The sequence below is a fragment of the Mercenaria mercenaria genome, unplaced genomic scaffold (genome assembly GCF_021730395.1).
Source record: "Mercenaria mercenaria strain notata unplaced genomic scaffold, MADL_Memer_1 contig_638, whole genome shotgun sequence".
Classification (NCBI taxonomy): Eukaryota; Metazoa; Mollusca; class Bivalvia; order Venerida; family Veneridae; genus Mercenaria; species Mercenaria mercenaria.
In genome coordinates, this window is record NW_026463524.1 from 14,378 (window position 1) to 37,814 (window position 23,437).

Below are 23,437 nucleotides of genomic sequence, written 5' to 3' on the forward strand. Positions count from 1 at the left end.
TTAAAATCAGACTATTTATACATACACACAAGATTAACATAGCTTCATTATGTTCATATTCTGTACAGGTAAGTTGGATCGGTAACACGGAACGTTGCTGTATAGGCTAGTCATTTTAACTTTTTGGGTTCAACTCATTCAACATAAACTTTCATGGTGTGGAATATGTAATATGTACAACTTAAAACATAGAAAATATCCTCAAAGCTATCGTAGCGCAATTTTGAGATATTAAACATGGAATTACGAAGTAACATCTGAAACAGACCTTACAATGGACCATATGCTATTTGGTCTAATGCATGTTAACTATCGTAAAACGTTTGATTTCTTTGAATATCAGGAAAAATGATATTGTAAGTTTTCTAAGAAGTACTCGTAGGCGATACTTAGTATTTTACCATCTTTGTAAAGGTTGTTGTGTCAAAATTCAGAATGCAGAATTTCAAACGAAATTGTATATATATATATATCTATAACAAACTATAATGTATTATAATTAGCCGGCATTGAAGTTAAAATAGGTTGCAGACGTAAAACACGTATATCCTAAAGTCAGAAACAGGAAACAAAACATTCGTAGCGGAGTCTTAAACATAAAAAAACTAACAATGTAACTGCAGATTGGTAGGGAATTTTATAACATTAATATTTCCTCAAAATTCATAAACAATTATGGCATTCGTTTATAAAATGCTTCTTGAACTGCTTTATTATGCAATGCATGCAGGTGAATAATGAAGAGTCGTTATGTTTATATTTTAAGGAAGCGTCCATTAAATTTCACCAAAGCTTTCCCAGTTTGGCTTGGATTGTTTTAGGATTTCTTTCTTGTATTGCATAATTACCCAATTGTGGCCGTGTATTTGAGCAAAACAAAATGATTAGAAGGAAAGTTGTAGATTTTTATTTTAGAAACATTTTTAAGAAGCTTTTTTCCTTTTTTAAAAGAATTTGGGGGAATCTGAAAACAGATAATTTAGAGATAATATATATGCAGTTTTGTTGAAATTGGATCGGTGATTTGGGAGAAAATATTCCGAGAATATAAATTCCCTTAAAAGCACGATGGGTCCAACTACAGTGCAACATTTACGGCATACACAATGCAATAAATGATTGGTTCTGAATGTTATCAATATAGATTGGATTTATGGCTCACAGAAAGGCAAATACTTGATATCCTCTTTTATGATATCGCACACAGAAGTGAAGTGACTAAAACGCATTTTTCTACAGCATGTGTTAAGAAAAAATGTTGTTACGAAACAAACCATAAAAAATCTAAGTTGCGGGTGTAAGGACGGACATACGGATGGGCAGACACCATCGAACTGATCAAAGCTTGTTTTATTATGCATCAGATTTCTATGACAAACATGGCTATCGACGAAAAATTAAACACACATCAAATTTAAATCGACAATTAGTGTCAAATTGGTTTTCTATTTTTATAAACCATTACATTTATCTTGCGCATGTGCAAGATTACAAGAGATGACCAACTCTTTTTCAAGTATGTTATTATCCTGTCGTTGAACTCGAACGTGTAAAATGTTCGCAAATCTTGAAATAAATCGTGGATTTATGAAACGGAATATGTTTGCTTTGATGGTATCAATCGTAATAGGTTAGTTATTTTAATACGTGCTACGAAAATGTAAACACTCGTTGCTATCAATAACCATTTTTGTTAAGTTAAACATAACATCAACCTTTTAAATCATTTATATCGTATGTTAGATAAAACTATGCATATAGGTATATTTTTCCTGTAGACACATTTATCATTATTATTTGAAACGTCTGATTGTGGTCCCCCACTTAATAAAACCATGTGATAAATCTTTAAGCCAAGCAAAAATCCGACAGTACCAATTTTTTGGGAGCGAGATGTTTTTCTGAATGTATATTATTGTCAACAAATTTTAATCATTTATATACATAACCCCTTGCCAGAGAACAACCAAGTATGAAGAAAAAATATTTAGGCACTTGTTTTAATGCAAATGCATTAAAGAAAGAATTGTAAAAGTATAAACGTCAATTTTTCACTTTCAAAACTTTTTAACTGGTATTTACTTACTGGTTTATCTAGAACAAAAGAAATGGCAAGCGTAATACATATGGAACGCCAAACACGACTTTGAAAATGTATTGTTATTCGGTAGTGGTACCTTGTTCGTCGATGTACAACTAAAACAATGATTTTCATGTATTTTAAACTACTAATTATGCAATAATTATATCATGTCATTAATACAGATTTTCTCATGGAATGGCCCATATATATGCATGATAGTAATAATACAAATATGTATAAATGCACCTTACTGATCATGCATACTTACTATTAACTCGCGATTTACATATCTATGTTATGTGTATCTTACCCGCAATGTACATGTATATGTTCACCCTTTTCGGCATGTACTTATGTTTACCCTACTTCTCAAATACTTATGTGCAGCTTAATTAAAGTGTTCACATGTATACCGTGTACGTAGATTTTTCGGATATAAAATGACGTGTAAACAAGACTGTTACAAAGACAACACGCTCCAATACCTTTATTCTACCAAATCAAATTTAATTTACATTGACCATCCAAGTTCATTCAGTATCTTTCTATCTAGTTATGCCAGTTTGAACTGATTAAGCGAGCCAGTTACGTCTACCTAGGACATCCGGAGGTTTTATATAGTTTCGGTCTATCTTAGTATCTTCTATAGCAGGTAAATTACAACACAATCTTTCTTTATAAGGATATCAAAAGATATTTACTGCTACTTTGTCTTACTTCCGTTAATATTTTTTTACTTTGCATTCAGCTTTCATACTAAAGATACCGCTGAAGTCTTGCCGTCGTTTTAGAAAATTATAAAGATGATACTAAATGTTAAGATATTAATAGAATTTTTATACATAATAGGCATTAGTTTGGAGGTAGTAACTTGCATTCGAAACTTTTACCAGGAGTTTTAAGATCAAAAGGGGACATAATTACAAAATATATGTCAGAGCTATGGGACTTGATACAATCAAAAAGTTTTAAAACTCCGAAGGCCCATGTAAAGTTTCAGTTTGATATCTGCACTTGTTTTGCAGATTTCAACTTGTAAGAAAATAACTTTAACCCGAAGGCCAAATTGGGACTTAATTTGACCAAAATACATATCAGATTTAAGGCACTTGCCCTAGTGAGATTGGTTATTGATATAGAAACAGAGAAAAAGATCAAATGTATGTGTCATTTAGTAATAGGTGTATGTAGTTGCATGCAAAACTTTAACTATGATTATCTTAGTTTCAAAGAGGTCAGAGTCATTGGACTTGTTGCTATCAAAAAGTGTTTGTAATCCTGAAGACACATGTGAAGTTTACAATTCAATGTCTGCTTTAGTTTTGGAGTGACTTAAATGTAAATCTTTAACCAGGGTTTTCAAAGTCCAAAAGCTCAAAATACATGTCATAAGTATAGGACTTGACTCAGTGAGGTAGCTAATTGATCTAAAAAAAAAAAAAAAACAAAAAAAAAAAACAAATCTATACGCAATTATGTAATAGCTGCATGTACTTGCATGCAGAACTTTAACCAGGATTTTCAAATTTTCAAAAGAGGGCATAATTTGGCCAAAATGAATATCAGAGTTTTAACCCTAAAGCAACAGGTGAAGTTTAAATTCAATACCTGCATTAGTTTTGGAGAAGCCGGCATGTAGAACTTTAACAAGTATTTAGAAAAAGAAAAAAGAAATTTCAAATATATTTTCGATTTAATAATGGGTGTGTGTACTTGCACGCAAAACTTTAAACATGCCTTTCTAAGTCCTAAAGAGAGCTTGATCTCGCCAAACTGCAAGTCATTACTATGGGACTAGATGCTTACAACTAGTTTTATTACCCGGAAGATACTTGTAAAGTTTCAAGTGAATATCTGCATTAGTTTTACCCCAAAATAGCCACCGGTTACTGAACTACACACGCAGTATCATTATTTATGTATTGAACGCCCCTCTTATATGTCACATACATCTTTGAATCTGAGGCAATTATTGACTCAAAGAAGAAGATATTTCAAAGTTTCTTTGATCTATGCCCTTTTCTTGTTATTCCGAGCCTTATAAACCTTATTTCTGTTTTTGTTAGTAACAGATCTAGGTCTTAAGAGAATTTTTGCTATAGCTTGATACTCCCATATCTTAACATTTGCACAAGCTCTCAAAAACTAAAACTTAATATTTAGTCCCTTTTAAAATAAGAAGAGATATATAATTATATTTGCAGATAAAAACAGATTTACAAAAAGTGTTTTTTTTTTCCTGGAAGAAGGTAACATATCCCCCAAATAATTGTATCCTGAAATCTATAGCTTGATCAATACTAGTCTTAATAATAGGTGTACGTTTCGGGACAGCGTGATAACTTTTGACTGTCACTGTCCCGTCACGTCCAAGCTTTTTCTGCATATTTTTTTAAGGAAACCCCAAATGAAGTCTGTTGGGAACGTTTTCTTGTACATGTACATATGAATGTATTTATAAAGGTAATGGCCCGATAATGAAAACAAATGAAAAAAAGCATAACATAAACGAGACGATTGTCCGAATATCCAAAACCATGCAACTTTACCGGAAACGGTGCGTCGTTCGATTTCTGTCTCGTAAAATTTTTATCTTGCGTATGCTTTCATTGGGAATTTTCTTACAGAAATACACAGAATAAGCTTGGACGCGACGGGACAGTGACAGTCAAAAGTTATCACCCTGTCACGAAACGTTCATTCTATCATTTGGACTAGTTTTGATCAAGCGTTAGAAATAAACGCGCCGATAGTCCGAATATCTGAAATCATGCAACTTTACCGGAAACGGTGCGTTGTGCGATTTCTGCCTCGTGAAAATTTTATCTAGCATACGCCTTTCAGGATCATTTCTGTACTGTTTAGTTGAAATTAGATCAGTGACTTAGGAGAAAATATTTTTGTGAATGACAGATGGACGACGGACATAGGAAATATTAAAACAAAAACAAAAACGATGAGTCCAACTATAATGCATCATTTACGGCCATCATAATGCAATACATGATCGGTTCTGAACTTTTTTTTGAAGTAGCTGGGATTTATGGCTCACAAAAAGGCAAATACTTGATATCCACTTTTATGATGACATGCACTTAAGTGAAGTGACTACTACTCATATTGCTACAGCTTGCTTTAAGGAAAAATGTTCTGACAAAATAATTGATAATATCTACGTTGCGGGTGTAAGGACGGTCAGACGGATGGGCAGACACCATCAAACAGATCAAAGATTTTTTCTTGATTATGCATCCGATTTCTATGCCAAAAATGCAAATGGACGAAAAATTAGACATAAACACTTTTATAACATAAATATGAATCGAAGATTAATGTAAAATTGGTTATCTATTTTCATAAACTACACTTATGTAGCTCATGTACATGATTACAAGAGATGACCTACTCTTTGTCAAACATGTTATCTTCCAGTCGTTGAAATCAAACATGTAAAATGTTCGCAAATCTTGAATTAATCTTAAATTGTGGATTTCAAAAACGGAATATCTTTGCTGTGTTGGTATTATTCGAAATAGGATAGTTATTTTTATAAATGATACGTGCTACTAAAATGTATACTGTTGAAGCTATCAATCACCATTTTTGATAAGTTAAACATAATATCAATCTATCTTATCATATACATCGCATTTTAAGTAAAACTACGACAATGCATACCAGTTGTTTTTTCCTGCAGATACATCTATCTTTATTCTTTTAAATGTGATATTTTGGTTCTCGACTGTCTGGAACCATATGATAAATATTTAAGCAAAGAGAATGTCCTTTTCAAATTCTAACCATAGGCCTTTTTAGGAGAACGATTTTCTTTTAGTCGTACACTATTTTTTTCTGATTTATATACATGATTTTTAGCCGGCAAACATCCAAATCTGGAGAAAATTTGATTTTGACACTTGTTTTAATCCCAGTGCATAGTACAGCAGAGCATTTCAGACGGAATTATGTTCCCTATAAAAATGTCAACAAGCCACAACTAGCATGCCCCTAGGAGATTTACAAGTGATTTAAACTAGCAATCCTATATAAAATTAAGACCCATGTGATGTCTCGCTGGCTTCTAAAACCTTTCAGTCGACCTACGCGCTACAATGTTTAATGTATACGCCTTAATTTTGAGAGAAAACATATTTCATTTTTCGCTAAATATATGTTTATAAGCATAGAGGTGAAGGCATAAATCTGAAGTCATATCTTATTTATTTAGAGATACTATGGTTATATTAACCGCACTGTGCATTCAGACAAAATTCAAATAAAATTTACATGATGCGCAATGTATAAATGCTTATGTTCGCCTACAGGGTAAATCAGATTCTCGTATGTACAGGGTGAATAAGGTACGTATAAGTGCATGGTGAGTACAGTACATATATAGCATGATAGTTATAGTACAAATATTTTTAAATGTATCTTACTGACCATGAATACGTATGCATCCAACTCGCAATTTATATATCTATTTTATGTGTATCTTTCTCGCAATGTATTCAACCTTCTCCTCATGTTCATATGTTCACCCTTTACGGTATGTACTTATGTGTACCCTGCTTCTAATGTACATATGTACAGCTTAATCACTGCGATCACATGTGTAACGTACAAGTAGATTTTCCGGAAATAAAAATACACTTACATAACACTTGTACAAATATCACAATTGTCAATAACTTGAGTCTACAAAAATGAGTTTAAGTTACATTGACCATCCAGTTTCATCCAGTTTCTTTCTATGTTGTTATTCCTGTTTGACCTGATTAAGCGAGTCATCTAGGTCTACCACGGACATCTTGATCTTAAATATAGTTTATAATCTAACTTAAAATCTACCATATTAGATAAATTGCAGAAAAAGATACTTTATGGAATATCAGAAGAAAGGAGCATGCTGGGTGTTGCTATCTCTTACTTACTATTCACTCAGCTTTCATACCAAAGATACCGCTTTAGAATTTCAATCATTTATGCAATTTATAGAGATGATACTTCAAGTGTATGTTTGTTTTTGTAAAATATTTTTATTAAATTTATCGTATGGTCACTAGAACAATATTATACCAACGATGTTTTCGGGTGAAATATATTTTATTCCTTGCCTAATATAAAGTGCATGTCTTTGATTGTGTCGAATGTAAAATTACTAATGACATTTTAATTCAATACTAAACAAATGAATTGATTCGATCGTTCTCAACTTCAGTTTTCCCAATGTACCGTAGTGACAGAAATTAGTAATATTGGCAAAAAAAAAACTTACAGGTAATAATCCATTTTGTATTTTTAAAGAAATAAATTTCATTTAATACAAGAGCTGTCTGAGAGAGTGCCACTTTTCGACTTTTCGAATTATTGTTTCAGAAGCATGAAACTATTACCCTATATGTTGAAATACATAAAGAGTTTTGATCAAGTATTTGCATTAGTTTTGGAGATAGCAACTTCCATGCAAAATGTTAACCGGATGATTCAATTTGAAAAAGGGACATAATTTGACCAACAAGTATGTCAGAGTTATAGGACTTGATGCAATCATAAAGTTTTAGGTGCCCAAGCTTTTGTGAAGTTTCAACTTATTATCTGTGTTTGTTCTGCAGATTTTAACTTGCACGCAAAACTTTAACCGAATTTTTCTCATTCCAAATCGGGACATAATTTCCCCAAACTACATGTCAGAGTTATGGGACTCGACCTAGTTAGGTTGGTAATTGATCTGGAAAAAGGAAAAGTAATTTTCAAATATATATGCCTTTTAGCATTAGGTTTATTTACTTGCTTACTTGTCAAAAGTGGGCATAATTTGGCCAAAATGTAGGTCAAATTATGGGACTTGCTGCTGCCAACTAGCTTAAAAACACCGAAGAAATATGTGATGTTTAAATTCAATATCTGCATTAGTTTTTGATATAGAAGATTGCATGTAAAGCTTAAACAAGGATTTTCTAACTCGAAAAAAGGAGCATAATTTGGTCAAAATGCAGGTCAGTATTATGGGATTTGATGATGTCTAATAGTTCTATAACTCGGAAGACACATGTAAAGTCTAAAAGGGGGCATAATTTGCTCACATGTCATGTCAGAGTCATGGGACTTACCCAGAGGGGTTCGTAATTGATTAGAATAAGACAGAAAATTAAGTTTCAAGTTATATGCCTTTAAATGATAGTCATACGTACTCGCATGCAAAACTTTAATCAAGGTGTAACGCCGACGCCAGAATGAGTAAAATATCAAGACTATTCTTCCATTAACCAAGCTAACAACACGGAGAAATAAATAACCTTTTTGCGAAGTAGAGTTACACTATTGGAACTGCATAACTTCTTATCAAGCAATTGCTAAGGTAATGCAAATACGACTTTCAGTCAGAAAGCAAAATTGTGCTGAAATGACTTAGATATATTACTGAATAGAAAAGTTTTCTGACTAAATTAATTATCAAACACACTAAAAAAAGCACAAAGATCCAATAAAAAGGCATTTTTTATGAATATCTTTGTAATAAATCGTATTTGAATATTTCTTTCTATGACAGAAGTCACTTCTCAACGGAAACAAATGTAAAACCAAAGCATGCTCATGTAAATTACGGCACAAATGAAACACGGCATTTCGAATTCAAAGAAATAAAAGCGTTTTCCTTCTAGACAACCGTTATTCGACTTAAAACTATACATTGTGCACATGTTTTTGAGATGGGACTTGAAAATATCGTCGAGATAGCAGAAATATGAGATAAGCGAGGTGTAAATTGTATTTTGCCCAAGCATGTAGTGTTTTACACAATCATTATGCCTTTAGGTAGCACAACGTACAAAAGGGATTCATTTAACTAGAATAAGCTGTATTTGCACTGTCCTTAGCTCTAGATCATGGTATGAATAGAGAGTGATAAACCTTTCAAGCTTCCTAGTGTATTTTTTTTTCTTTCTTTTTTTATTGGCCGTACTGTCGTGACGCGCTTTCTTCCGCGTTGGTATTCCTATCGTTATTTTGCCTCTTTTCTTTTTAACATCATATTTACAACTCTTGTGACAACTTTGAATTCCTGTTCGTGCACGATTGACAAATATTCAAGGTACTGTGCTTTAGTAAGTTATATAATTTATAACATGGGCTTGTGCTTGGAGGGTGTATTTTGGTTTGTAAAGTTACTGTATTTAAGTCATGAAGAAACCAGTATAAAAATATAAAATGACCGTCTTTTACTTATATATTCGATCTCTTTCATATTTACTTAACATATCTAAGATCCTCAACAACGGTTTTTAACTTAACTAAATATTTAAGTTAAGTTTGCATAAAGTGCTACATTCATAATTAAATGACATGTGGTAACAATTGATTAAAAAGGAAATAGACAGATTTTAAGTGGAAGTTTACATTTTTTCTGAGTTTATCTATATATGTTTGTACTATTTTAAATATTATACATAATGCTATTAATACACATAAACATTTTAATTTAATGTCAACATAAACCACACTATGTACCCGGATAATCTTAACTCTGTTCAGCGACCCTAACTCAGTGCCAACATGGCGGATATAAAACCGATACAGCTTTGTTTTTTGTGTAATTTCGATGTATAAAATAATGTTTCGGTTGTTAAATCTGTCTCCATTGATCAAGTGTATATTTATTTCAAAATGTATCATGTTAGATATATCAACCCTTGTGTTTTCAGGTAGAATACCGACGAACAAGGCAAACTTTTCAATGAAAAATTTTACAAAAAATCTTAAAATATAATTTTGAAAATGCTTTTGACGCCTCTACTATTTTGATGTTTGAAAGCAAAAATATACTGCTTTATAGGCCAGTTTACACTATGTTGTTAACCCACTACATGTTGACACAATATATGTTCAAATGTACTGACAGCGAGAAAAGGGATAAAGACCTAACTTCGAGTTGATAAAAACCGAACTCGGTTTACATGAGGAATGGATAAAAACCTAACTTACACGAAATCGCGGGAATGATAAACACCTAACTGACTAGTATTCTATAGAAATTAATGAGTTGACATGTACATGGTCTGATTATTGTAAACATTACTTTACTTCCTAAGCGGTATTGTCTTCAAACTTTGTCATTAATTTTACAAGATGTTTTATGTATGCCCAATACAGTCAAATATTTTTCGTAATTTTAATATTACGCAAATAGCAATGTTTGCAAAAATCTGGATAAGCCCTCGAAAATATTTCAATATAAAAGTCAAAATTATTATATAATTTTATAAGTAATTATTTAATACCACCGATGTTCGAATTTCTTTAACCCCAACCTTCTCTCCCTCCATCTCTCTCTCTCTCTCTCTCACACACACACTGTTTCAGAAGAATTGCGTTTGTTTCAAATCTTGTATATCTTATAGTATAAGAGATTTTATAGAGGTGTTAATGGAATATTTTGATATTGTTTAAATGGAATTAGATTTATGATTAATTATTAAATATGATATTTTTCAGATGGTAAGTAGGGAAGAAAAATGTGTGTGTGAGGGGGGTGGTGGATGGATGGGGTGGGGGGGGGGGGGCGGTGATCATGGACTGACAGGGCAGGGGTGTGGAAATCCAAACATTTTTCACTTGTCAACGGACACTCAAAAATCCACTTGTCCATAGTCAAATTTCACTCGCTCAGATTTGTAATATTCAACCTTCTTGAAACTGCAAATAGACTGGAGAGTTCTTTATTTAGGACAATGAAAAGAAAAGCATATCACAGTAACTGTGATAAAAAAAAAATAAGCTGTTAAAATATTTGCCTTTTAAAGTTTATAAAAGTCTGAAATCGCACAAGCAGGGTTCGTGATCTTTTGATGCCATGCCCAAAACACTGTCCACACAATGGTACAAAGACATGAATTCAGAGAAAGACTCTTAAAATGTTCCGACTTGTTTTTAATCATACTTGCGATCTTTGTGTGCTTTTGATTTTAATTTGGCTGACTACTGGCTCCCATATTTCCTTTGACAGTGACTTATTTTCTCAGCAGTTGGAATTCTACTAACAAACTTGTCGAAATACTTTTTTAAGTTGTTTACGTTTCTGATTTTTTATTATAGTCACCGAGTTACAGTGTGTGCAAGACCTAGCCAAAGAACCAATCAGATCATGGAAAGTGATGCTTAAAGACACATAATGCATATTTTTTTCTAAAACTGCAGCTATCGAGATACTCTCAGCAAGTATATCACGGATTTCATACATTAAATTATCTTTATCACCTCCATACACTTGAAGCAACACACAATCTATATGATATTTTTTGTTTTCTCATTTTATACGTGAAAAATTCTGCTTGTCCGCGGACACACAGAATGAAAAATGTACTTGTCTGCTGGCAAACAATCACGAGTTGGACAAGTTGGATATAGGAATCCCAAATCCCTGCAGGGCAGGGTGGGTCAAAGAACTTTGAGCATCTATAGTTCATACATAAAGCACAGACAAACAGCTATGTTTTCGTTTGGTTAGGTGTTTATCCATTCTAAGTTCGTATTTATCCAGCACTGTTTCCTATACCAGTCAGGAATTATCCGCAAATCTAAACCCACCTCATAATCAATACAGTTTTTAAGTTGTAAAAATGAATTTCAAACTTTGGTACTGTTAAACATTGTCTAATTAACTAATACAATTGATAAGTAAGGTCTTATTGCATTTCTGGTACTTTAAAACAGTTAGAAACATAAAACATGTTCATTTTGAAGACTTCTTTGAGTACATTTTAATGAATTCCAGCCACTAAATGTGACTTTTTGATTGAAATATTTAGTACACAAAACATGTTATCAATACAGGATATATGGCTATCAAAGGTTGTACGCTAACATTGCATACTAACATAAAAACATGAAAAAGACAGGTAAATTAACTACATACATAGTATTTCTGTCAGCCATGTTGACACTGAGTTAGGGTCGCTGAACAGAGTTAGGATTATCCGGGTACATAGTGTGTAATCTATATAAACTAATTATTTATGTTTTTAAATATATAATTGGATCTAATTTACCTTAAAGCAATCGACGCTTCAAAGTATAGACAAACTACCCAATCATAAGTAATATTCAGGAGGTCATTTTTAACTTTTTCAGTAAATTTCAGGTACCTATGTAATGATACGTTTTAAGCAAACTTTGCAACTGCCACCATCCACGGAAATGCCATAAACTACGCAAGCGCCACCAAAGGAGTTTTGTACAAAAACTATCCCCCCCGCTGAGTATACCATATGTACATGGGATGTACAGATAGACGGTATAGTTTCCGGGGTAATACACAGTACAGGCCAATGGGAGACGCATATAACACGTAAACTTTACACTGTTCTAAAACAAGATAGAAATATAACATTTATTGATATTGGTGCTAACATTGGTTATTTTAGTTTACTCGCTGCTTCAGTAGGACAAACGGTGATTTCAGTGGAGCCCTGGAACGAGAATATAGAAAAGTTACGAATTTCCATTCGAAAGAACAAATTTGAAGGCAGGATAACTATTTTGAATAACGCTGTTTCAAACGATCGGCGATTGATACATTTTCATGCACCATACAAGAATAACCTAGGTGCTACAAGATTGTTGCCCGATCCGACTAAGACTGATATCAATGTTTTTTTCAGCTACGACTATTATTTTAAACGATCTGGTAAACTACATCCATACTTAAGATATCGTCATTAAAATAGACATAGGTAAGAACACTTTTTTTCTTGTATTGTTAACATTAGAAAAGAATAAATTGCACGCTGATATATATTCAATGTTAAAAGGGAAATGTTTTAAGTGTTAGAAAAAGCGAGCATGCAATTCGATAGATATAACTACGGAGGGAAACTGTAGAAAATATATGTACATTTTAGTTTATCAAGTTATTTATTTCCGCTTTTAAGAAAGTGAGACCACGATAAAAGAATCACATGAGGATTGTCTTTCTTTTCAGATTGAATAGAGCTAGACATTATCATACAACATAATTAATTAATCCAAAGTAGTATATATAAACCGAAAATTAATTCAAGATGATACCGTTATAGGTATTGCGCCAGGTGTAGGCTGCATAATTTTGAGCTTCTAAGTTTTTTTATTGGTTTCAAGTGTTTCTGCTTTATGTAGAATGTTGGAATTTGGCAGGTGTGAGCAGGAAATAGCTAAGATTATTTTTTGTTTACTATCTGGATTTTTCGTGTGCTCTTTGAGGGATTTGAATTTTAAAAGCAATGGTGGTATATATTGTGACATTTTATACATGTGCATTTTATCTACAGCAATGATGAGTGAATACATATTAATGTGGATTAAATTTCAAAGATCTGCATTACACAATATTAGAAAATCAATGACTGCCCAGGGTAGTCGACTAATTTTATTGTCATAGAAGAAACCAAGCAATCACGCATTCAAAAATACAAAAGAGGAAAGACAGGGGGTCAACATCGTGTGAGAAGGACATGGGATTATAATCAAGGAGTGAATGAAACTAATTAGCAAACTTTACCATAAGAAGTTCCCGCTGTGGTTCAATTACGAATCTTCTCAAATAGGAATTATAACACATTTAATAATAATAGTATTACAAAGATAAAATGCTAATATCTAAACATAAAAAAACGTCAGAAAACCCTTAAAGTATGTTTTATAAACCAGAGATCTGTGAAAAACAAAACATTAACCCTGTGATTTTATCATTTCAAAGGATTTCGACGTTGTTGCCATTACAAAGACAAAGCTTGATAATACCGTGGAAAAACATGCAGTAGTGAGCTTGTCCTTGACGGGTATCGCATAAACCAAGTCCTACGTCCCAGTAATTTGCGCGGAGGCGGAGTCGCTATGATTTATCAGACCAATATAGAATTTAAACCCTGTCAGCTTCTGGTGACGGACATTTCTCAATAGTTGAGCACATTGATTGTTATATTGTTGCAAATAAGAACTCCTTGCGTCTTTCAGTCATATACAGGCCACCACCATCACAAAGAACGGTCTCAGTACTAATGACGTCCTTCATCATGAATAGCCTCTGTCCCTTTCAAAATACGCAACCATTGACAAGCCAATAGTTATTATTGGGGACTTAAACTTCCATCTAGACATGCCTACGGATCGTGACATTTCCAAGTTCAACAGCTGTCTAGAATCATTTGGTATGGTACAACATGTGCGAGGACCAACGCATGTTGCGGGATATGTGCCTATCACAAGAGACACTGACATTACTGTATCAAATATAGAAGTAACTGACCCAGGACTCACTTATTCTGATGGGAAGATATCGTGTGACAGTTTTGCTGTAATATTTCATATTCGAGCAGAACAAACAGCTCCAATAAGGACAACTGTGATATTCAGAAGGTTTAATTGGATCGACTTAGAATCATTTAGAAACAAAATTAAATCTTTGGAGATTCTCGATGCGAACACGTTAAATTCTGATGTTGACAAACACATGGAATCCTTAAACAACAAATTGATATAACTCGTTGACCAGCACGCCCCTTGGCTTCTTAAAACAATAGTGCTTAGACTGACATATCCATGGTATAAAGAAAGACTATACGAAGCCAAACATTTAAAACGAAAACTTGAACGCAAATGGAAAAAACAACAAATTTGACAGTAGATCATTGGATATATAGAAATTACTGTGCTTCTGTGAATTAATTGCTGAAACAAACACGCATTAATTTCGATTCTCAAAAGATAGAGCCCTGACGATGCGATCAGAAAACTGCATTTAAAGTGACAAAGTGTCTTCTTTGTAGAGACGAGGAGGCCGTCCTGCCAACATCTTTCCCTTTCAAAGAACTAGCCCAACATTTCAGCGGTTTCTTCATCGATAAAATTGATGGAATAAGAGATTAAATTAGGTCAGAAACAGAATTACAAACCGGTGCTGTTCGAGGAAATTAAGAAAACGCACATATACATGTTAAATTTAATCCATTCTCACAGGATGAAGAGAAAAATGTTATTTCAAAATTTGCAAGTAAATCATACAAGCCAGATCCATTTTCGACATGACTTTTGAAAGAATGCTTAGAATTGCTTACATCTCTCACCAAAATAATCTTTTATTTTTTGGAGTAAGCATATATACCGAAATACTTCAAAAGTTCGTTGATCAGAGCACTCATCAAAAAGACAGATCTAGACGCAAATGTTCTGAAGAACTATAATCCTGTCTTTAATTTACCAAACGTATCTAACATACTTAGTAGTCGATGGTTCTTTCAAAATTCACTTGTTTTTGAGCATTCTCTACGAACACCAGACTGCATACAGAAAATTTCACTCCACTGAGACCGCTTTACTGAAGGTTCAAAATGACGTTCTCAACTCCCTTGACCATAATGATGTAACAATGTTAGTGATGCTTGACCTCTCAGCTGCTTTCGATATCATCGACAACATGTCACTACTGCACCGCCTCCACCACTACTTTGGTGTCGCAGGGAAACCATTCGAATGGATAAATTCATATCTGATCGACCGCTACCATAGAAGAGAGTTGTTAAATCCATTGCAATTGACACACATTGTCCCATCGGTGGCCGTTCTCAGACCAACATTTTTCACAATATACCCTAAACCAGTCGGTATAATATGCAAGAAACATAAACGAAATCACAATTTTTACGCCGACGATTGGAGGATAGATTGATCTTTCAAACCAACAAATCCGGTCCCTCAGAAGGATGCTTTTCGTTGTGTTAAAAACTGTCTCGTCGAAATTGTATGTTGGATGAACAGCAGCATGTTGAAAATCAATGCCGATATCAAAATCAAAGACACGAGAAACATACTGATTCCGTGTCTGTGAACATTTGAGAAGAGAACATTAAACCATCTAAATGTGGAAGACTCTTGGTGCTTTTCTACAATTCAAAATGCGTATGGAAAATACATTAACCCAGTTTGTAGATCAGGATACGGACAGCAACTTCAAATAGGCCACATCCTGAAATATCTAAATACAAATGCTACAAATCGCTAGTAAATTCACTCGTCACTCCACGCCTTGATTTTTGCAATGCGCTCTTGTATGGTGTTCCGAAGGCCTTGCTGAATAGACTTCAAAATCTTCAGACCACTGCAGCTCGAATCATAACGAGACTATCGCGTTATAATCATATTACACAGGTCTTTAAAGAACTGTTCATTTTACACCGGTCTTTAAAGAACTGCACTGGGTCCCAGTTACTCGCATTGCATGACCAATCACCGATATATGTTAAAGAATAGATAGAACTCTATCAGCCAGCAATAAATTTGAGATCCAAGAACAACTCAAAACAACTACGGTTTTTCATCAGCTGAGCCAAAGTTCTGGCTACCATTAGATACGCTAAATATTTGGTTGCTTTCAAACGGTCACTAAAACACACACTTTTTTTTCAAGTTCTATTGAAATTAACTTTGCACTGGAAACCAAGCTGTCGTATGACAGTGCAATAGAAGTTATTTACTGTTGTTTAGTGTTTTCTAAAATATCTAGAATAATTTATATGTACAGTCAAACCTGATTCTAGCTAACTACCTTTTAAATGCTGATATATTTTTTGTGTTGTATTGTGCTGAATTCGTGTCTGTGAAAACTTGAGAACAGAACATCAAACCATCTAAATGTATAAGGAATTTTGGTGCTTTTCATTTTTAGGAGTAAGCATATATACCGAAATACTTCAAAAGTTCGTTGATCAGAGCACTCATCAAAAAGACAGATCTAGACGCAAATGTTCTGAAGAACTATAAACCTGTCTTTAATTTACCAAACGTGTCTAACATACTTAGTAGTCGATGCTCCTTTCAAAATTCATTTGTTTTTGAGCAGTCTCCACGAACACCAGACTGCATACAGAAAATTTCACTCCACTGAGACCGCTTTACTGAAGGTTCAAAATGACGTTCTCAACTCCCTTGACCATAATGATGTAACAATGTTAGTGATGCTTGACCTCTCAGCTGCATTCGATATCATCGACAACATGTCACTACTGCACAGCCTACACGACTACTTTGGTGTCGCAGGGAAACCATTCGAATGGATAAATTCATATCTGATCGACCGCTACCATAGAAGAGAGTTGTTAAATCCATTGCAATTGACACACATTGTCCCATCGGTGGCCGTTCTCGGACCAACATTTTTCACAATATACCCTAAACCAGTCGGTATAATATGCAAGAAACATAAACGAAATCACAATTTTTACGCCGACGATTGGAGGATAGATTGATCTTTCAAACCAACAAATCCGGTCCCTCAGAAGGATGCTTTTCGTTGTGTTAAAAACTGTCTCGTCGAAATTGTATGTTGGATGAACAGCAGCATGTTGAAAATCAATGCCGATATCAAAATCAAAGACACGAGAAACATACTGATTCCGTGTCTGTGAACATTTGAGAAGAGAACATTAAACCATCTAAATGTGGAAGACTCTTGGTGCTTTTCTACAATTCAAAATGCGTATGGAAAATACATTAACCCAGTTTGTAGATCAGGATACGGACAGCAACTTCAAATAGGCCACATCCTGAAATATCTAAATACAAATGCTACAAATCGCTAGTAAATTCACTCGTCACTCCACGCCTTGATTTTTGCAATGCGCTCTTGTATGGTGTTCCGAAGGCCTTGCTGAATAAACTTCAAAATCTTCAGACCACTGCAGCTCGAATCATAACGAGACTATCGCGTTATAATCATATTACACCGGTCTTTAAAGAACTGTTCATTTTACACCGGTCTTTAAAGAACTGCACTGGGTCCCAGTTACTCGCATTGCATGACCAATCACCGATATATGTTAAAGAATAGATAGAACTCTATCAGCCAGCAAGAAATTTGAGATCCAAGAACAACTCAAAACAACTACGGTTTTTCATCAGCTGAGCCAAAGTTCTGGCTACCATTAGATACGCTAAAAGTTTGGATGCTTTCAAACGGTCATTAAAACACACACTTTTTCTTCAAGTTCTATTGAAATCAAATTTGCACTGGAAACCAAGCTGTCGTATGACAGTGCAATAGAAGTTATTTACTGTTGTTTAGTGTTTTCTAAAATATCTAGAATAATTTATATGTACAGTCAAACCTGATTCTAGCTAACTACCTTTTAAATGCTGATATATTTTTTGTGTTGTATTGTGCTGAATTCGTGTCTGTGAAAACTTGAGAACAGAACATCAAACCATCTAAATGTATAAGGAATTTTGGTGCTTTTCTACAATCCAAAATGCGTATGGAACACACATCAACTCAGTTTGTAGACCAGGATACGGACAGCTTCTTCAAATAGGACACATCCTGAAATATCTAAATACAAATGCTACAAGTCGCTAGTAAATTCACTCGTCACTCCACGCCTTGACTTTTGCCATGCGCTCTTGTATGGTGTTCCGAAGGCCTTGCTGAATAGACTTCAAAATCTTCAGAACACTTCAGCTCGAATCATGACGAGACTATCGCGTTATGATCATATTACATCTGTCTTTAAAGAACTGTTCATTTTACACCGGTCTTTAAAGAACTGCATTGGATACCAGTTACTCGCAGAGAGGACTTTAAGATTTTAGTTCACACATACAAAGCATTGCATGACCAATCACCGATATATGTTAAAGAATAGATAGAACTCTATCAGCCAGCAAGAAATTTGAGATCCAAGAACAACTCTAAACAACTACGGTCTTTCATCTGTTGAGCCAAAGTTCTGGCTACCATTAGAGACGTTAAAAGTTTGGATGCTTTCAAACGGTCATTAAAACACACACATTTTCTTAAAGTTCTATTGAAATTAACTTTGTACTGGAAAACAAGCTGTCGTAAGATAGTGAAATAGAAATTATTTACTGTTGTTTATTGTTTTCTAAAATATCTAGAAAAATAAATATGTAGAGTCAAACCTGATTCTAGCTATCTACCTTTTTAATGCTGGTATATTTTTATGTGTTGTATTTAGTGTCTATGTCGTTCTGTGATATGTAATTTGTACAGCGCTTTAAACGTTTATTTAATAGCTGAAAGGAGCGCTATAAAATAATAGTAACAGTAATGATAATAGATAAATTCAATGTTATGTCCATACATGTATCAACAAGGAATGATAACATCCTGTCATAAAAATAGTGTCCGTTACTTGTGAATTTTGATGTCTTATTTTCAATTTAGAATTAAATGAATGCAACCTGTCAGGGACAATGGTGTGGTACTTCTGAATTCCTGCTTATTACACTTCAGCAGGAAATTATTGCAAACTCTATTGGATTCGTGATTGATAGGTTTTATTTTTTGTTTATTTTTTCACTGAGGGGTGTTTAACGTCGCAGCGACACAATAAAGATTATATGGCGATTTTCCAGATTTGATGGTGGGGGGAGACGCCCCTCTTCCCCCCAGGTGCCCTTCCGTGCATTATATCACCACAAGCGGGCACCAGGGTAGAACCACCGACCTTCCATAAGCCAGCTGGATTACTCCTCATGGAAAATTCAACGCCTCGAGGCTCGAACACATTGGTTAGAGGCAAGTGATTAGGAATCAGTGACCTTAATCTCTCGGCCAGGGGGGCTCCTTTGGTAATTGTGAATTTTAATGTCTTATTTTCATTTCCTGCGGAAATGAAAGCAAACTATGAGAAAATGAGTGTACATCACATATCAATTCAAAGTTTTTTTACCACTTCAGCAGAAATGATAAAATTTAAGCAAAGTTTTAGAGAAATAGGCTTTGGGGCTTAGTAGTTTCTATTTCAACTTGAAGAGAATGCAAACAGTTACAGAACATGGTACTATTTTAATTGAAATGTCTTTCTTCTTTCAGAAGGAAATTAATTCAGGGTGTGAGAAATAGGGTGTGGTATTTTTGGACTGCAACTGTTTTTTGTTGTTGTTTTATTATTGTTTCATTATAACACCAAATTATTGAAATGAATGCAAACTGTTGAAGAAATGACGTATGATATTTGAGAATTTCAGTTTCTCATTTCCATTTCAGAAGGTAATGAATGCAGAGCGCTAGAGAAGTCGAAAGAAATATTTGATAAATTCAATGTTTTATTCATATCTATGGAATGGGTCGTGATGAAGAAGTTTGAACATGAGATTAACACCGCTTGTTCACGGGAAAATATAGAGCAGATGGTGGACTTTTTGACAAAACAGAGCTTTGTGCCTTTTGGCGCTTCCAATAATTTACCACTAAATCCTAAAGAGAATAAAAAATGGACAGAAGTCGACGTATACTGGAAACCAAAATATGCATAACGTTAAATACAATGTTTACATAAAAAAGCTTAGCTGTGGAATTTACACTTTGAAATATGCTTTCAAAACAACCTGAGAATTCAAAACTAGATTGTTAGTTTTCTTTAGAAGATTAGCAAGAACAGTAAGAGCAGAGTTGTGGTCATTTTCCAACATCTTCAAAACAATCGAATTCATTTTAACAAAAAGGATATGTATTGCATTTGTGTTATCAGTGTTATCAAAATGTTTATGACATTGCAGAATGAACCAGATGTGTTTACTTCTGACAACTTGTGAAATATGTTTAATATATATATGCAACACAACTTTTAAGCACAATCCGTATTTTTCACTTAGTCAACGACCATAACTCTGATCTGTCTGAGTGTAATCCCAAACAGAACACCAGTTGCACAACTTCACATGCTATTCAACAATCCTTTATTATGTTTTATTACTGTAGGCCAAGGACATTTTGATATATTTGGAAAAATATTATGCTCTAAATGCATATTTTGAACTAAGCCATAAACCGTGACATTAGTCATACAGCTCGATATATTATTATACAAGATGCAGGAGTTTCAATGCTGTATAATATTCCTACATGATTCCATGACTCAAACTATTGTTTCAAGATTAATATATATGACACACAAACATGTATTCCATTTAGTACATATTTTTGACAATCAAGCGCTATAAGTCTAATCTGACCGATAGAAAGTCAAACATGGCCAAAGGTACATACGGTAATGATATTTCATTGGTGTTTTATTATCCAAAGTCAAACATTTTTTGAGAAATATTCGAAACAATCTTTTAGGCCCATTTTAAAGCTTATGTTTTACAAATACAAGGGCCTGCACTTTGGTCTGGCTGAGAAATATCTCCTAACAAAACCCCTGGTGCATACTATTTTATGTTCAGTGATAGTCTTGTAAATTTTCCTAATCATAGGTCATATACATTTTAAGATACATGGAAAACTAACTTTAAGACCTTTTTTTAATATAAACAATCAAGGGCCATGCTATTTAATCTATGATAATTCAGGAACTTGTTATTATGTATGTTGCATTCTGTTTTTAACTGACTGAAAGTTTTAAAACTATTTGTGAAATTCTCAACGTCTTTACTACAATTTATGTTTTATGGAAGGAACGCAAATATATCAAATGTAAGGGTAGATTCCCCGAAAGCACAGTAAACTCAAAACACTGCTATAGAGGCAAGCATCGCAAAGTTGGCCGAGTCAAAATGAAATTCTAATTTAAAATAATTGTAGACGTGTTGCTATAAATATCAAAAACAAGTAAATCTTAAATATACGTAAAATGCAGAAAATGGTGGTTGGGGGTAAGGGTTAGATAAAAGGGTCAGATATTTTAGTAAGGTGGAGCAAGGATGAAAATTAAACATGGAAACGAACGAACAAATGACAGACACACACACGCACACGCATATGCACACGCACAGATACTTGTTTGTAACGGAATGTCACTTCATGTTGCAAATCACCTGAGACTGACTACATTTCTTTCTAGAAGTTGTAGACTAAAAATCAATACATCTTGTGCTACATTGTGAAATGTAAAAGTATGTGGGGATCGAATGTATAATGCTTCTACTTTTGAAAACTTTGAAATTTCATCTGAAATGTGAAAGTCACTACAGTATCAGGTGATCAATCTGACACACGACCGAAACTGACGTCAAGCGAAACACACTTGCCTATGACAACCGTCGTAACAAACGCGAAACTAACTTCAGCTTTTGCAAAAGCGTGTTTTTCACCAATGTGTGTTTCACACACGACGAAAAGCGACGTCAAGTGAAACACACTTGCCTAGTCCTACAGTCGAAACACACGCGAAACTCACTTCAGTTTTTGCACACATGTATAATTCACTTCTATGTTTGCACACACGACGGAAATCAAAGTAAAGTGAAACACACTTGCCTGCCACTACAGTCTTAACACACTCAAAACTCACCTCAGTTGTTGCACATACGTGAAATCAAACCACGTTGTTTTGTCACTCACGACGGCAACCGACGTAAATTGAAACGCACTTCCCTACCACTAGAGTCTTTACTCACGTGTAACCCATTTCAATTGTTGCACACAAGTGCAATTCACCACTGTGTACAGTTCATATCAATTTACATATATGTGTAACTTGAAAACAACTGTGGCGACGTCATACGCTTACAAAAAATACATCTTAAAATTATGTTTCTTCTTGCAGGTTAGATATCACTATTTGTTTTTCTATAGAAACCCAATATGACATTCTGGTGTGTACGGCCTTCCCATATCAATTTTTTAGAACTCTCTCAGTTCCACCAAAATATCAATATATGAATAATGATACTTTATCTAAGTTATTTTCGTGCAAATGAGATGACATCCTGTTTAGATGGTTGGCATGGCGTGATAAATTCGTTTGATAACTTTTTTTTTTCAATACACAAAAGCTGTAGCAAATTTTGTCAAATAAAAAAATTGTAAATGCAGTAAAAATGTATTTTGAATAAAACACATCTTAGGTTTGTTAACATGACTGTCAGAACGGACAAACACTACCTAATTCATAGGTATACAGTGACCTCATCTCAAAAAGGTCACTTTACTTTTTAAAATGTTTCGTATCATATTTCCCATTTTACAGTGTTATTGTCAAACATGATCTAATACAAAATGTTTCAAGAAATGTTTAGTTTTAAGAAAGATATGGACAGTTTACTAAGGTCACCCCTGTCGATTTACATAACACGATTCAAACCTTGTCGTCGTTTTATCGCAATGTTTTGCGAAAAGTTAAGTTATCTGCATTGGCTCTTGTTTCGAAGCAGAACTATGATTCAGTCCGTAAGAAGTAGAAATAAAGTATCTTAATTTTGATCATTCTGACATTACAGAGATAAAAATGATCTTTTTTGGTGCAAAAGCTGAGACAGAAATGGACACACCTGTGACAAAAAACAAGTAAAAAATAAAAGCAAACATTTAAAAAAAAAACAGAAAAAAAACAACGTCTTTTTACATCATTTACAACAGAT

At 33.9% G+C, this 23,437-nt stretch overlaps 1 long non-coding RNA gene across 1 annotated transcript; it reads left to right on the forward strand.

Moving 5' to 3' along the window:
- Nucleotides 1-1,518: 1,518 nt before the first annotated feature.
- Nucleotides 1,519-21,501, forward strand: LOC128554684 (uncharacterized). The gene is made up of 3 exons (XR_008369665.1): nt 1,519-1,630; nt 12,225-12,816; nt 20,121-21,501. It is a non-coding gene; the product is annotated as an uncharacterized LOC128554684 (long non-coding RNA).
- The last annotated feature ends 1,936 nt before the right edge of the window (nt 21,502-23,437 follow it).